The sequence below is a fragment of the Carcharhinus amblyrhynchos genome, chromosome 9, assembly GCF_965287045.1.
Source record: "Carcharhinus amblyrhynchos chromosome 9, sCarAmb.v2.hapA, whole genome shotgun sequence".
Taxonomy (NCBI): Eukaryota; Metazoa; Chordata; class Chondrichthyes; order Carcharhiniformes; family Carcharhinidae; genus Carcharhinus; species Carcharhinus amblyrhynchos.
This window is the reverse complement of record NC_137332.1, coordinates 107,876,611-107,888,889: the sequence shown is the minus strand read 5'-3', so window position 1 is coordinate 107,888,889 and position 12,279 is coordinate 107,876,611. Positions and strand designations below refer to the sequence as shown.

The 12,279-nt window shown below is 48.1% G+C and overlaps 1 long non-coding RNA gene across 1 annotated transcript in view; it reads left to right on the top strand.

Annotated features, from left to right (window-relative positions):
- Positions 1-10,544: 10,544 nt before the first annotated feature.
- The window catches only part of LOC145348527 (uncharacterized), a 45,120-nt gene continuing 43,385 nt past the window's right edge, over positions 10,545-12,279 (top strand). Inside the window, exon 1 of the long non-coding RNA XR_013887949.1 lies at positions 10,545-10,611. This is a non-coding gene — a long non-coding RNA (uncharacterized LOC145348527). The remainder of the gene's footprint in view (positions 10,612-12,279) is intronic.

Below are 12,279 nucleotides of genomic sequence, written 5' to 3'. Positions count from 1 at the left end.
CACTCTCTGCCTCCTATTTGACAACCAATCCTCTATCCACGCTAACACCCTACCCCCAACTCCATGTCCCCTGACCTTCTGCAATAACCTCTTGTGAGGTACCTTGTCAAACGCCTTCTGAAAATCCAGAAAGACCACATCCACCGGCTCTCCTCTATCCACTGCCCTAGACACATCCTCATAGAACTCCAGTAAATTTGTCAGACACGACTTCCCTTTAATGAAACCATGTTGCGTCCGCCCTATCAAGCAATTCCCTTCAAGATGCCTCGCAATTTCCTCCTTAATGACGGATTCTAACATTTTACCTACCACAGACGTTAAACTAACCGGCCTATAATTCCCCGCCTTTTGCCTGGCACCCTTCTTAAACAACGGCGTAACATTAGCCGTTTTCCAATCTTCCGGCACTTCCCCGGAATCCAGCGACGTCTGGAAAATAACCACCAAGGCATCCACTATCACCTCCGCCATTTCTTTCAGAACCCTCGGATGCATTCCATCCGGTCCTGGGGACTTGTCCACAATCAGCCCCTCCAGTCTGTCGAGCACCACCTCTCTAGTAACAGTAATGTCATTAAGACCCTCCATTCCTACCACCTTTCCATCGCTAACACCCGGCAAATTATTCACGTCCTCCTCCGTGAAGACAGAAACAAAAACAAAAAAGTCAAGCCTTAAGTTTCATAAAAGAGTTTTTATAAATATATAAAAAGGAGAAGGCTGGCTAGGGTGAATGTTGGACCCTTAGAGGATGAGAGGGGGGATTTAGTGGTGGGGGATGAGGAAATGGCTGAGGCCTTGAATAACTTTTTTGCTTCGGTCTTCACGGAGGAGGATGCGAATAGTTTGCCGGGTGTTAACGATGGAAAGATGGTAGAGTGGAGGGCCTGAATGAGATCATTGTTACTAGAGAGGCAGTGCTCGACAGACTAGAGGGACTGATGGTGGACAAGTCCCCAGGACCGGATGGAATGCATCCAAGGGTTCTGAAGGAAATGGCAGAGGTGATTGTGGATGCCTTGGTGATTATTTTCCAAACCTCGCTGGATTCCGGGGAAGCGCTGGAAGATTGGAAAATGGCTAATGTTACACCGCTGTTTAAAAAGGGTAGCAGGCAAAAGGCAGGGAATTATAGGCCGGTTAATTTAACGTCTGTTGTAGGAAAAATGCTTGAATCCGTAATCAAGGAGAAAATAGTGAGGCATCTTAAGAAGAATTGTTTGATAGAGCAGACGCAGCACGGTTTCGTTAAGGGAAAGTCGTGTCTGACGAATTTATTGGAATTCTATGAGGATGTGTCTAGTGCGGTGGACAGGGGGGAACCGGTGGATGTGGTGTTTCTCGATTTTCAGAAGGCGTTTGATAAGGTGCCGCACAAAAGGTTACAGAAGGTTAGGGGGCATGGAGTTGGGGGTAGGGTGTTAGCGTGGATAGGGGATTGGCTGTCAAATAGGAGGCAGAGAGTGGGTGTCAATGAGTGCTATTCGGATTGGCAGTTGGTGACTAGTGGAGTGCCCCAGGGATCAGTGCCTCAGCTATTTACCATTTATACAGATGATCTGGAGGAGGGAGCTGAGTGTAAGGTATCAAAATTTGCTGATGACACAAAGATAAGTGGAACGGCAAATTGTGCGGAGGGTGTGGAAAGTCTGCAGAGGGATCTAGATAGGCTGAGTGAGTGGGCGAGGATCTGGCAGATGGAATACAATGTTGGCAAGTGTGAGGTTATCCACTTTGGTAGGAATAATGGTAGGAAGGACTACTACTTACAGGGCAAAAAGCTGCAGCATGCTACGGTGCAGAGGGACCTGGGGGTCCTTGTGCATGAGTCACAAAAACCCAGCCTACAGGTGCAGCAGGTGGTCAGGAAGGTAAATGGGATGCTGGCCTTCATAGCGAGGGGGATTGAATATAAAAGCAGGAAGGTCTTGCTGCAACTGTACAGGGCACTGGTGAGGCCGCAGCTGGAGTACTGTGTGCAGTTTTGGTCGCCGCTCATGCACAAGGATATTTTGGCCTTGGAGGGAGTGCAGAGGAGATTCACTAGGCTGATACCGGAGTTGAGGGGGTTGAGCTATGAGGAGAGGCTGAATAGACTGGGCTTGTACTCGTTAGAGTTTAGAGGATGAGGGGAGATCTCATTGAGACGTATAAGATGATGAAAGGGATGGATAGGGTAGAGGTGGAGAGGTTCTTCCTGCTCAGAAAGGACAGCAGGACTAGAGGGCACAGCCTCAAGATAAGGGGGGGCAGTTTAGAACAGAGTTGAGGAGGAACTTCTTCACTCAAAGGGTGGTGAATCTCTGGAATTCTCTGCCCGTTGAAGTGGTTGAGGCTACCTCGCTAAATATATTTAAGACGCAGGTAGATAGGTTTTTGGCAGGCAAGTGGATTAAGGGTTGTGGGGAGAAAGCGGGAAAGTGGAACTGAGCCACTTCAGATCAGCCATGATCTTGTTGAATGGCGGGGCAGGCTCGGAGGGCTAGATGGCCTACTCCTGCTCCTATTTCTTATGTTCTTATGTTCTAAGCCTTAAAGGTGCTGTTGGCGAACACTTCAGCGGTCACAGGCATTCAGCCTCTGATCTTCGGATAAACGTTCTCCAAGGCGGCCTTCACGACACACAACAGTGCAGAGTTGCTGAGCAGAAACTGATAGCCAAGTTCCACAGAAGAGGATGGCCTCAGCTGAGATCTTGGGTTCATGTCACACTATCTGTAACTCCCATGACTTGCCTGAACTTGTAACATCTCACTTACTGTCCTGCCTGGAGACAATACACATCTCTTTAACCTATGCTTAATGCTCTCTCCACTCACATTACCTGCATCTAAAAGTCTCGAATAGCAGATTAGCTGTAAAGACTCGCATTCGAATCACTACTCTGTAAATTGTGTGTGCCTCTATATGCTCTGTTTGTGATCAGAACTTTCCACTCACGTGATGAAGGAACAGTGTTTCCGAAAGCTTGTGAGTTTACTATCAAATAAACTTGTTGGACTTTAACCTGATGTTGTGAGACTTCTTACTGTGTTTACTCCAGTCCAATGCCGGCATCTCCACATCATGACTTCCATAGAAGCCCAGAGCTCCATTTACTGTATCCATTTAGCCTTTGTACAACTCAAGGTTTTCCTCCATGCATGATCCAACTTCAGTTGGCAACATGGTGGCACAGTGGTTAGCACTGCTGTTTCACACTGCCAGGGACCCGAGTTCAATTCCCAGCTTGGTCACTGTCTGTGCTGAGTCTGCACGTTCTCCTCGTGTCTGCATGGGTTTCCTCCCACAGTCGAAAAGAGATGCTAGTTAGGTGTGTTGGCCTTGCTAAATTCTCCTTCAGTGTACCCGAACAGGTGCTGGAGTGTGGCAACTAGGGGATTTTCACAGTAACTTCATTGCAACGTTAAAGTAAGCCTACTTGTGACACTAATAAATAAACAAAACTTAAACATGAAGAGTCAATTCTTGATAGATATGGGTAACACAGTGGTTGGCACAACTGCCTCACAGGACCTGGCTTCAATTCCAGCCTTCGATCACTGTCTATATGGAGTTTGCACATTCTCCATGTGTCTGCATGGGTTTTCTCTGTGTGCTCCAGTTACCGCACCCCCCACCCCCCCACACACACTCCAAAGATGGGCAGATAAGGTGGATTGGCTATGCTAACTTGTCCCTCAGTGTCCCAAGATGAGTATGTTAGGAAGATTAGCCAGGCAAATATCTGGATTGTGAGGAAAGGGCCTGATTAAGCCACTCTATTGGAGAGCTGGTGCAGACTATATGGGCTGGATGGTCTCCTGCACTGTAATTATTCTACAGCCAGAATTTTATCATCCCACTGGCCAGGGGAATTGGAGTGGGTGAGAGGTGGAGTGGAGGAAGGTCCGTGGACCTTGGGCAAGATTTTTTGGTTTAGGGGTGAGTGAGGCCGTAAAATCCTACCTTATGATTCTATCTGAACTCAACTTTTACCAATTTGTAGCTGTGTCCTTTTGTCCGACAGCTAAAGTGTATTAGTCATGAAAAGTTAAACTTTATTAGTCACAAGTAAGGCTTACATTAACACTGCAATGAAGTTACAGTGAAATTCCCCTAATCGCCACATTCCGACACCTGTTTGGGTCAATGCACCTAACCAACACACCTTTCGGACAGTGGGAGGAAACTGGAGCATTGGGATGAAACCCACGCAGACATGGGGAGAACATGCAGACTCCACACAGACGGTGCTCCAATCCGGAAATCGAATCGGGGTCACTGGTGCTGTGAGGCAGCAGTGTTAACCACTGTGCCACCATGCTGCCCCTAGGTAAAACTAGATTCCAGTCTAGTGACCTAATCATAACTAGGAAAAGCTTCCAACTGGTGACATGTTCATTCTGGCCAGATTTTCACAGTTAAAAAGTCTGACAGCACCAAATTAGTTAGGCGAGGGGATTGTCGGGAAGGGGGAGCGGGGGGTATAAAAAAGGAGGTAGAGGCATACAGCGGGCAGCGTCGGGAGCGGGCAGCGGAGTGAGTGGGAGCTGAGTGAGAAGGGCGTTGGCTCGCTGGGCTTAGGCGAGAGCAGGCTTAGAGAAGGTGAGTTGTAGATTTCTACCTTCTGCCACATACAGAAGGTTTGGGACATGGCAGGGGCTACAGGGAGGAACATAAGCTGTGTTAGGTGCCACATGTGGGAGTTCTTGGAGGCATCATGTCTCCCGAAGGTCCACATCTGTGTTAAATGTTTAGAGTTGCAGCGCTTGAGGGCCCGGGTCAGGCAACTCGAGGAGCGTTTAGAGGATGCGTTTCTGGTCAGGGAAAACGAGGAGATAATGGCTAGGAACCATGAGCAGGAAGAGGTCCCAAGGGCCGAAGAGCAGGAAGGGTGGACGACTGTTAGGAGGAAAAAGAGGAGGAAGAAGAGTGGTCATGGTCCCCCGGCCTCCCCAGTGGCCCCCCAGGATTCATCGACAGGGGCACAAAATGAGCAGCAGGAGGGCCAGAAAGATTTAGATGGACAGAAGGGGGCTGGCAAGGTGATAGTGGTAGGGGATGGGAGGGTCCAAGGCATTGATAGGAGGTTCTGTGGGCAGAGGCGTGACTCCAGGATGGTGGTCTGCCTCCCTAGAGCAGGGGTACAGGACGTAACAGAAAGGGTAGAGGGAATTTTGAAAGGGGAGGGGACCCAGGCAGAGGTAATAATACACATAGGGGAGGGGGACATAGGAAGGAGGAGTCGGGTAGAGGTCCGTAGGCAATTTAGGGAGTTGGGGTCCAAACTAAAGAGCAGGACCTCCAGGGTAGCATTCTCTGGGTTGCTGCCTAGTACCAGCAGGGCTAAGAATGACGAGATCATGCAGCTGAATGCATGGTTGAGGGATTGGTGCAAGGTAGAGGGCTTTACTTTTGTGGACCACTGGGAGGTATTTATGAGAGAAGGGCAACTGTACAGGAGGGGTGGGGAGAATTTGAATGGGAGGGGAACTAGTGTCTTAGCGGGGAGGTTAGCTGGGGTGTTTAGGAATGGTTTAAACTAATAGGGAGGGGGTTGGGGATGTGGCTGGGAGAGAGTTGGGTGAAAGGAAAATTATCAGGGAGAAGGAGGTTCCGAGGGACACTCGTGGGTTGAACTGTGTCTGTTTCAATGCAAGGAGTGTGGCAGGGAAAACGGATGAGCTTAGGGCCTTGATGTTTGTGAGGAAGTTAGATGTGGTGGCTATAACGGAGACATGGTTACGGGAAGGGCAGGACTGGCAGCTGAATGTTCCTGGGTATAAGTGTTTCAGGTGTGACAGAGGAGGGTTGAAGAGAGGTGGAGGGGTGGCACTGTTAGTAAAGGAGAACATCACAGTAGTGCAGAGGGAGGACGATATGGAAGAGATAGGGATTGAGTCACTGTGGGTGGAGTTGAGGAATAAAAAGGGAGAGATTACGATGCTAGGGGTGTACTATAGGCCACCCAACAGCCCGAGGTCAGTGGAGGAAGGCATTTGCAGGGGCATTTTGGATAGATGCGGGAAGAATAGGGTGGTTCTAGTGGGTGACTTTAATCTTCCTGGAGTGGATTGGAGGGGGCCTAGAGCTGGGGGTACGGAGGGAGAGGAGTTTGTGAGATGTGTTTTGGAAGGGTCTCTAGAGCAGTATGTAACTAGCCTGACTAGGGAAGGGGCTATACTGGATTTAGTGTTGGGTAATGAGCCAGGGCAGGTGGGAGAGGTAGAGGTAGGCGAACATGTGGCTAACTGTGACCACAAGTCCGTCTACTTTAGGATAAAAATGGAAAGGGATGAGTACCGGCCAAACGGGAGGGTGCTGAACTGGGGAAAGGTGAGCTATTAGCAGGATTAGGAGGGAGCTGCAGGACACTGACTGGGAGGGACTGTTAGCTGGCAAGTCCATGGTTGGCAAGTGGGAGGCTTTTAAGGGCAAAATGAAAATGTTGCAGGAGAGGTATGTTCCGGTTAAGCAGAAGGATGGGAAAGGTAGGATTAGAGAGCCGTGGATTACAGGGGGTATCGAAGACTTGGTCAGGAAGAAGAGGGAGGCGTATGTTAGGTCGAAACAACTGGGTACGGAGAGTGCGCTGGAGGAATATAGAGAGAGTAGGAGGGAGCTAAAAAGGGGAGTTAGAAGGGCAAAGAGAGGGCATGAAATGGCTTTGGCTGGTAGGATTAAGGAAAATCCAAAGGCATTTTATTCCTATATTAGGAGCAAGAGAGTAGTTAGAGGGAAAATTGGTCCTCTTAGGGACAAAAGTGGGGAGTTATGTATTGAGTCGGAGGGAATGGGGGAGATCCTGAATGAATACTTTGCGTCGGTATTCACGAAGGAGAGGGGTTCGGTGTCGTGCAGTGTCTTGGAGGGAGCTGTGGATCGGTGGCAGGAAATATCTATTACAAGGGAGGAAGTGCTAGGGCTTTTAGGTAGCGTAAGGACGGATAAAGCTCCGGGGCCTGATGATATTTATCCCAGGCTGCTTAGGGAGGTGAAAGATGAAATTGCTGGGCCTCTGGCACAAATCTTTGTCTCTTCTTTGGACACAGGTGAGGTCCCAGAAGACTGGAGAGTAGCAAATGTGATACCGCTGTTTAAAAAAGGTAGTAGGGATAACCCTGGAAATTATAGACCGGTGAGTTTGACATCGGTGGTGGGGAAATTAATGGAAAAAATACTTAGGGGTAGGATGTATGAGCATTTGGAGCGTTGCGATCTGATTAGGGATACGCAACATGGCTTTGTTAGAGGGAGGTCTTGCCTTACGAATCTGGTAGAATTCTTTGAGGAGGTGACAAAAACAGTTGACGATGGGAGAGCCGTTGATGTCATGTATATGGATTTCAGTAAGGCGTTTGACAAAGTCCCTCATGGTAGGCTGGTAGAAAAGGTTAAGGCGCATGGGATACGTGGACAGGTAGCTAGTTGGATTGAGAACTGGCTGGGCAATAGGAGACAGAGGGTAGTTGTTGAGGGGACCTTTTCGGGCTGGAGGCCAGTGACCAGTGGTGTGCCTCAGGGCTCAGTACTGGGACCTCTCCTCTTTGTAGTATACATAAACGACTTGGAAGAGAGCGTACGTGGTGTGATCAGCAAGTTTGCGGATGACACCAAGATGGCAGGGTTGGCGGATACTGAGGTGGAATGTCAGGTGATACAGCAGGATATAGACAGGTTGGTACATTGGGCAGATAGGTGGCAGATGGAATTTAATCCTGACAAATGCGAGGTGATGCATTTTGGAAGGAATAATGCAGAGAGGAGCTACGTGATAAAAGGTAGACCGATTAGGAGTATAGAAATACAGAGGGACCTGGGAGTGCAGGTTCACAAGTCTATGAAGGTTGCGACACAAGTGGAGAAGGTTGTGAGGAAAGCTTATGGAATGCTAGCCTTTATAGGAAGGGGTATAGAGTATAGGAGCTGCGGTTTAATGCTTCAGTTGTACAGAATGTTGGTTAGACCGCATTTGGAGTATTGTGTCCAGTCCTGGTCGCCTTACTACCGGAAGGACGTGGAGACTCTGGAGAGGGTGCAGAGGAGGTTTACCAGGACGTTGCCTGGCATGGGAGGACTGAATTACGAGGAAAGGTTGGAGAAACTGGGTCTTTTCTCCTTGGAAAGACAGAGATTGAGGGGAGACATGATAGAGGTATATAAGATACTGAAGGGAATAGATAGAGTCAATAGTGAGAGGCTGCTCCCTAGACTGGGTACAATTACGAGAGGTCATGATCTAAGGGTGAGAGGGGAGAAGTATAATTTGGATGTGAGAGGAAGGTTCTTCACGCAGAGGGTCGTGGGGGTATGGAACGCGCTACCGAGTAGGGTGGTGGAGGCAGGAACGTTGGACTTGTTTAAGGTTTACTTAGATAGACACATGAGCAAGACAAGGATGGAGGGTGATAGTAGGGGGTATTAAATAGGGTCAGAGCCTCAGGACAACACCGGAAATACAGACTTATATGTTAACGTTTTTGTCTTTTTATTCCGCAGGTGGAGGTCCACCTTGTTGTCAAACGAGGGGCATGCACACGGTGGGTCGTGCGTGGGCTGCTCTTGGAGGTTCCGGGAGTGGCCTAGTACTTCGTGTCGGTGTGTGTGCTTGATCCTGGACCGGTAGACGGGCACAGCAACAGCTCAGTGACTAGCACTGCTAGCTGTGCAGATACATGGATTTGGGCCTGTGTCTGTGGGAGTTTGCGCATTCTCCCTGTGGTTGCGTGGGTTTCCTCTGGGCGCTCCGGTTTCCTCCCACACCCCAAAGATGTGCTCTTAGGCTGATTGGTATATCAAATTGACCCTGAATCTGGTTAAGTTAGGGGTCCTACTCGCAGACACGCAGGGCAGGGTAGGTGTAGGAGGATGTGGCGGCGCGGGCCCGTTGGGCCGAAGGGCCTGTTTCCCGTGCTGGGTTGTTCTTTGTTCTTTGTAAATACACAATATGGCCACTGGGTGGCTCTATGAACCACATCTTCAACTCCCATCTCTCATTCAGCAGCAGGCAAGATTTTTAGGTCAGCCTCTGACCTTCGGGTAAGCATTCTCCAAGGCGGCCTTCACGACACACGACAGCGCAGAGTCGCTGAACAGAGACTGATAGCCAAGTTCCGCACACATGAGGACGGTCTCAACAGGGATCTTGGGTTCATGTCGCACTATCTGTAACCCCCGTGACTTGCCTGGGTTTGCAAAACCTCACTTACTGTACTGTCTGGAGACAATACACATCTTTGTAACCTGTGATCAGTGCTCCTTCCACTCACATTGTCAGCCACTTCAGGCCTTGAACAGCAGGTTAGATGTAAGGATTCGCATTTTAATCAGTAATCTCTGAACTGTCTGTGCTTTATATGCTCTGTCTGAGGCCAGAACTCTCCATTCACCTGACGAAGAGGCAGTCCCCTCGGAAGCTTGTGAGTATTATCAAATAAATCGGTTGGACTCAAACCTGGTGTTGTCAGGCTTTTTACTGTGTTACGCCAGTCCAACGCCGGCATTCCCACATCAAGATTTTTAAACTCAGCTTCACTTGGTTACATTTTCTAATTTTGAATTTTCGTATTTGTGGTAATTTCAAAATGTTTTGAAAGTTTATTTCTCCTTCTAGGCCTTCCCTAAATGCAGCCTGCTTATGGATTGACCAGTTGTCTTAATTAATATCTCTTCTGTTCTGTTGTCACTTTTTACTTTGGTATCCTTGTGTCATGGTGGTACAATGGTTAGCACTGCTGCCAGGGACCCAGGTTCCATTCGGGCCCAGGTGACTGTCTGTGTGGAGTTTGCACATTCTCCCCATGTCTGCGTGGATTTCCTCCAGTTTCCTCCCTCACTCCAAAAATGCACAGATTAGGTAGATTGGCCATGCAAAATTACCCTTTAATTTCCAAGGATCTGTAGGTTAGAGGTATTAGCAGCATAGTTATGGGGATTGGGCACACCTAAGATGGAGGGTTGGTGCAGACACGATGCTCTGAAGAGCCTTCTACGCTGACGGAATTCTATATTAGATGAAATAAACTACAAGGATTCATATTCCTGCTGTTGACTATCGCTGGCGAAATTACCTTCATCTGATTCACATCTGCCGACTTCTTGCGGGCTATCCCCAGCATTAATTCTAGTTTTTACTCTCATTCTGTTTTTGAAACTTTAACTCTTATAAACTCTCTCCTACCTCAAGTTGATCTTTCTCTGCACTCCAGCTGTGACTGCAACACTACATCCTGCACCCCTCCTTTCCTTCTCCCCTATGTGCTCTACGAACGGTATGCTTCATCTGTGTAGCACAAAAAAACAATACTTTTCATTGTATCCCAATACATGTGACAATAGTACGTCATTTTTTTTAAAAAAGTGTTTGGATCTTAGAACAGGACAATTTGAGTGACATTTATGTTTTTTTCAGACTGCCTTGTAGATGTTTGCAGCATAATTTGTTGGTGACGTAACGAGCAATTTGGCCAAGGTGGAAGTGCCAAATGCTCGAAAGCATCGATGACTAATTTGTAAACTTCCTCTTATTGCAGTGTATCACTTTCTTGAGACTGATAACACACACACACACTCACGGACACAACAGCAGAAAGAACTGGTCCATTTAGCTGCACGAAACTTCGTTGGGTGAGTCTTTAACATTCCCAAATATCTGATCAGTGAGCCGGCGTCTCTTGTCGAAGCTGTGATAGGTTCGAGTCCCCGCATCCGCGGCTATGAATGAGGTTATCTGTGACCGACTTAAAAACGCTGACAAGAGCATTCACAAAATTAGGTTCATTGACCTTAAATTCATTGAATGAGTCTGTCGGGTGCCAAAGTTAATTCTACACTGCAGTGGAGTTAGAAACACAATTGTGGGCGCAAATTTGCGCCATGCTTAAAGTTGGCGAATGAAATTAAGTAATTTTTGGAGAGTTTATTTTATGAATCACATGTAACGCTACCAGCAACGCTGCAATTGAAGTTACTGTAAATCCTAGAAGGAAATGAGTGGCTTATCTCGGTGTTGAGAATGTAGTCGAAACAAACTGGGCGCGCTAAGGCTCCTCCAGAGCTGGTCTCCAGCTCCCGGTGGGTCGCATCCACCGACTGCTGCGGACGGGGCCACTCTGCCGAGAGGGTGGGCGCCCGGATGCCCGTCTCCCGAGATACTCCAGGTAACACGGCCCGGGACAACCAGAAGACCCGCATCATTCCCCTCCCTTGCAGCTCGCCAGCTATAACAGATCCACCAGCTCAACAAACTGCTGGGAGGCGTCCCTACAGCTCAGGGCAGCGCCCTGCCCAATATCCAGACTGTGCTGCTGCCCAAGAAAACCGGTCACTCCAGCAAGGGTGTACAGTAATGCCTGGGGGGAGCTGTATTTATTTTAACAGCATCACAAGTAAATTTACACTGCAGTGAAGTTACAGTGAAAATCCCCATACCTGCTGCCTGTGGGAACTTTAATTATTCATATGGACTGGAAAAGTCACGGGTAAAAGATAGAGAGGGGGAGGGCCACTTACAAGGAATTTGTCTTCGTTTAAAGTTTATGTATTAGTGTCCCAAGTAGGGTTGCATTGACACTGCAATGAAGTTACTGTGAAAATCCACCAGCCACCACACTCCTGCACTTGTTTGGGTACACTGAGGGAGAATTTAGCATGGCCAATGCATCTAACCAGCATGGGAAGTGCTAAATTCTCCCTCAGTGTACCCAAACAAGTGCAGGAGTGTGATGGCTGGTGGATTTTCACAGGAACTTTATTGTAATGTTAATGTAAGCCTCTGTGGGTGGGGTGGGGGAACCGGAGGTCCTGGAAGAAACCCACGCAGACACAGGGAGAATGTGCAGAATCCCCACAGACAGTGACCCAAGCTGGGAATCGAATCTGGGTCCGTGGCATTGGTTTGATTCTCGGTTTGGGTAACTGTCTGTGTGGAGTCAGCATGCTCTCCCCATGTCTGAGTGAGTTTCTGCCGGGTGCTCCCGTTTCCTCTCACACTCCAAATCACTTTCTCCCACATTTACATGACACAAAATACAAGTAAATTTTTATCGTGACGCAACATTCCTGAGCTTGCAATTTCACAGAAATTATTTATTTGTTTCTGACTTCTCTGTTCTTTTTCACCACCGTTGTCTGAACTGTGTGTAGAGTCCCATTACTTGATTGTCTATCCAAATTAATTCTATTCACATTAAATTGTACTTACCTGTCTATTCAGCTTACACATTTCTGTCCGCAATGAGGCAACCCTGACCATTAATGACTCAATCTTGTTTTGAATTAACAGCAAATGGCAAT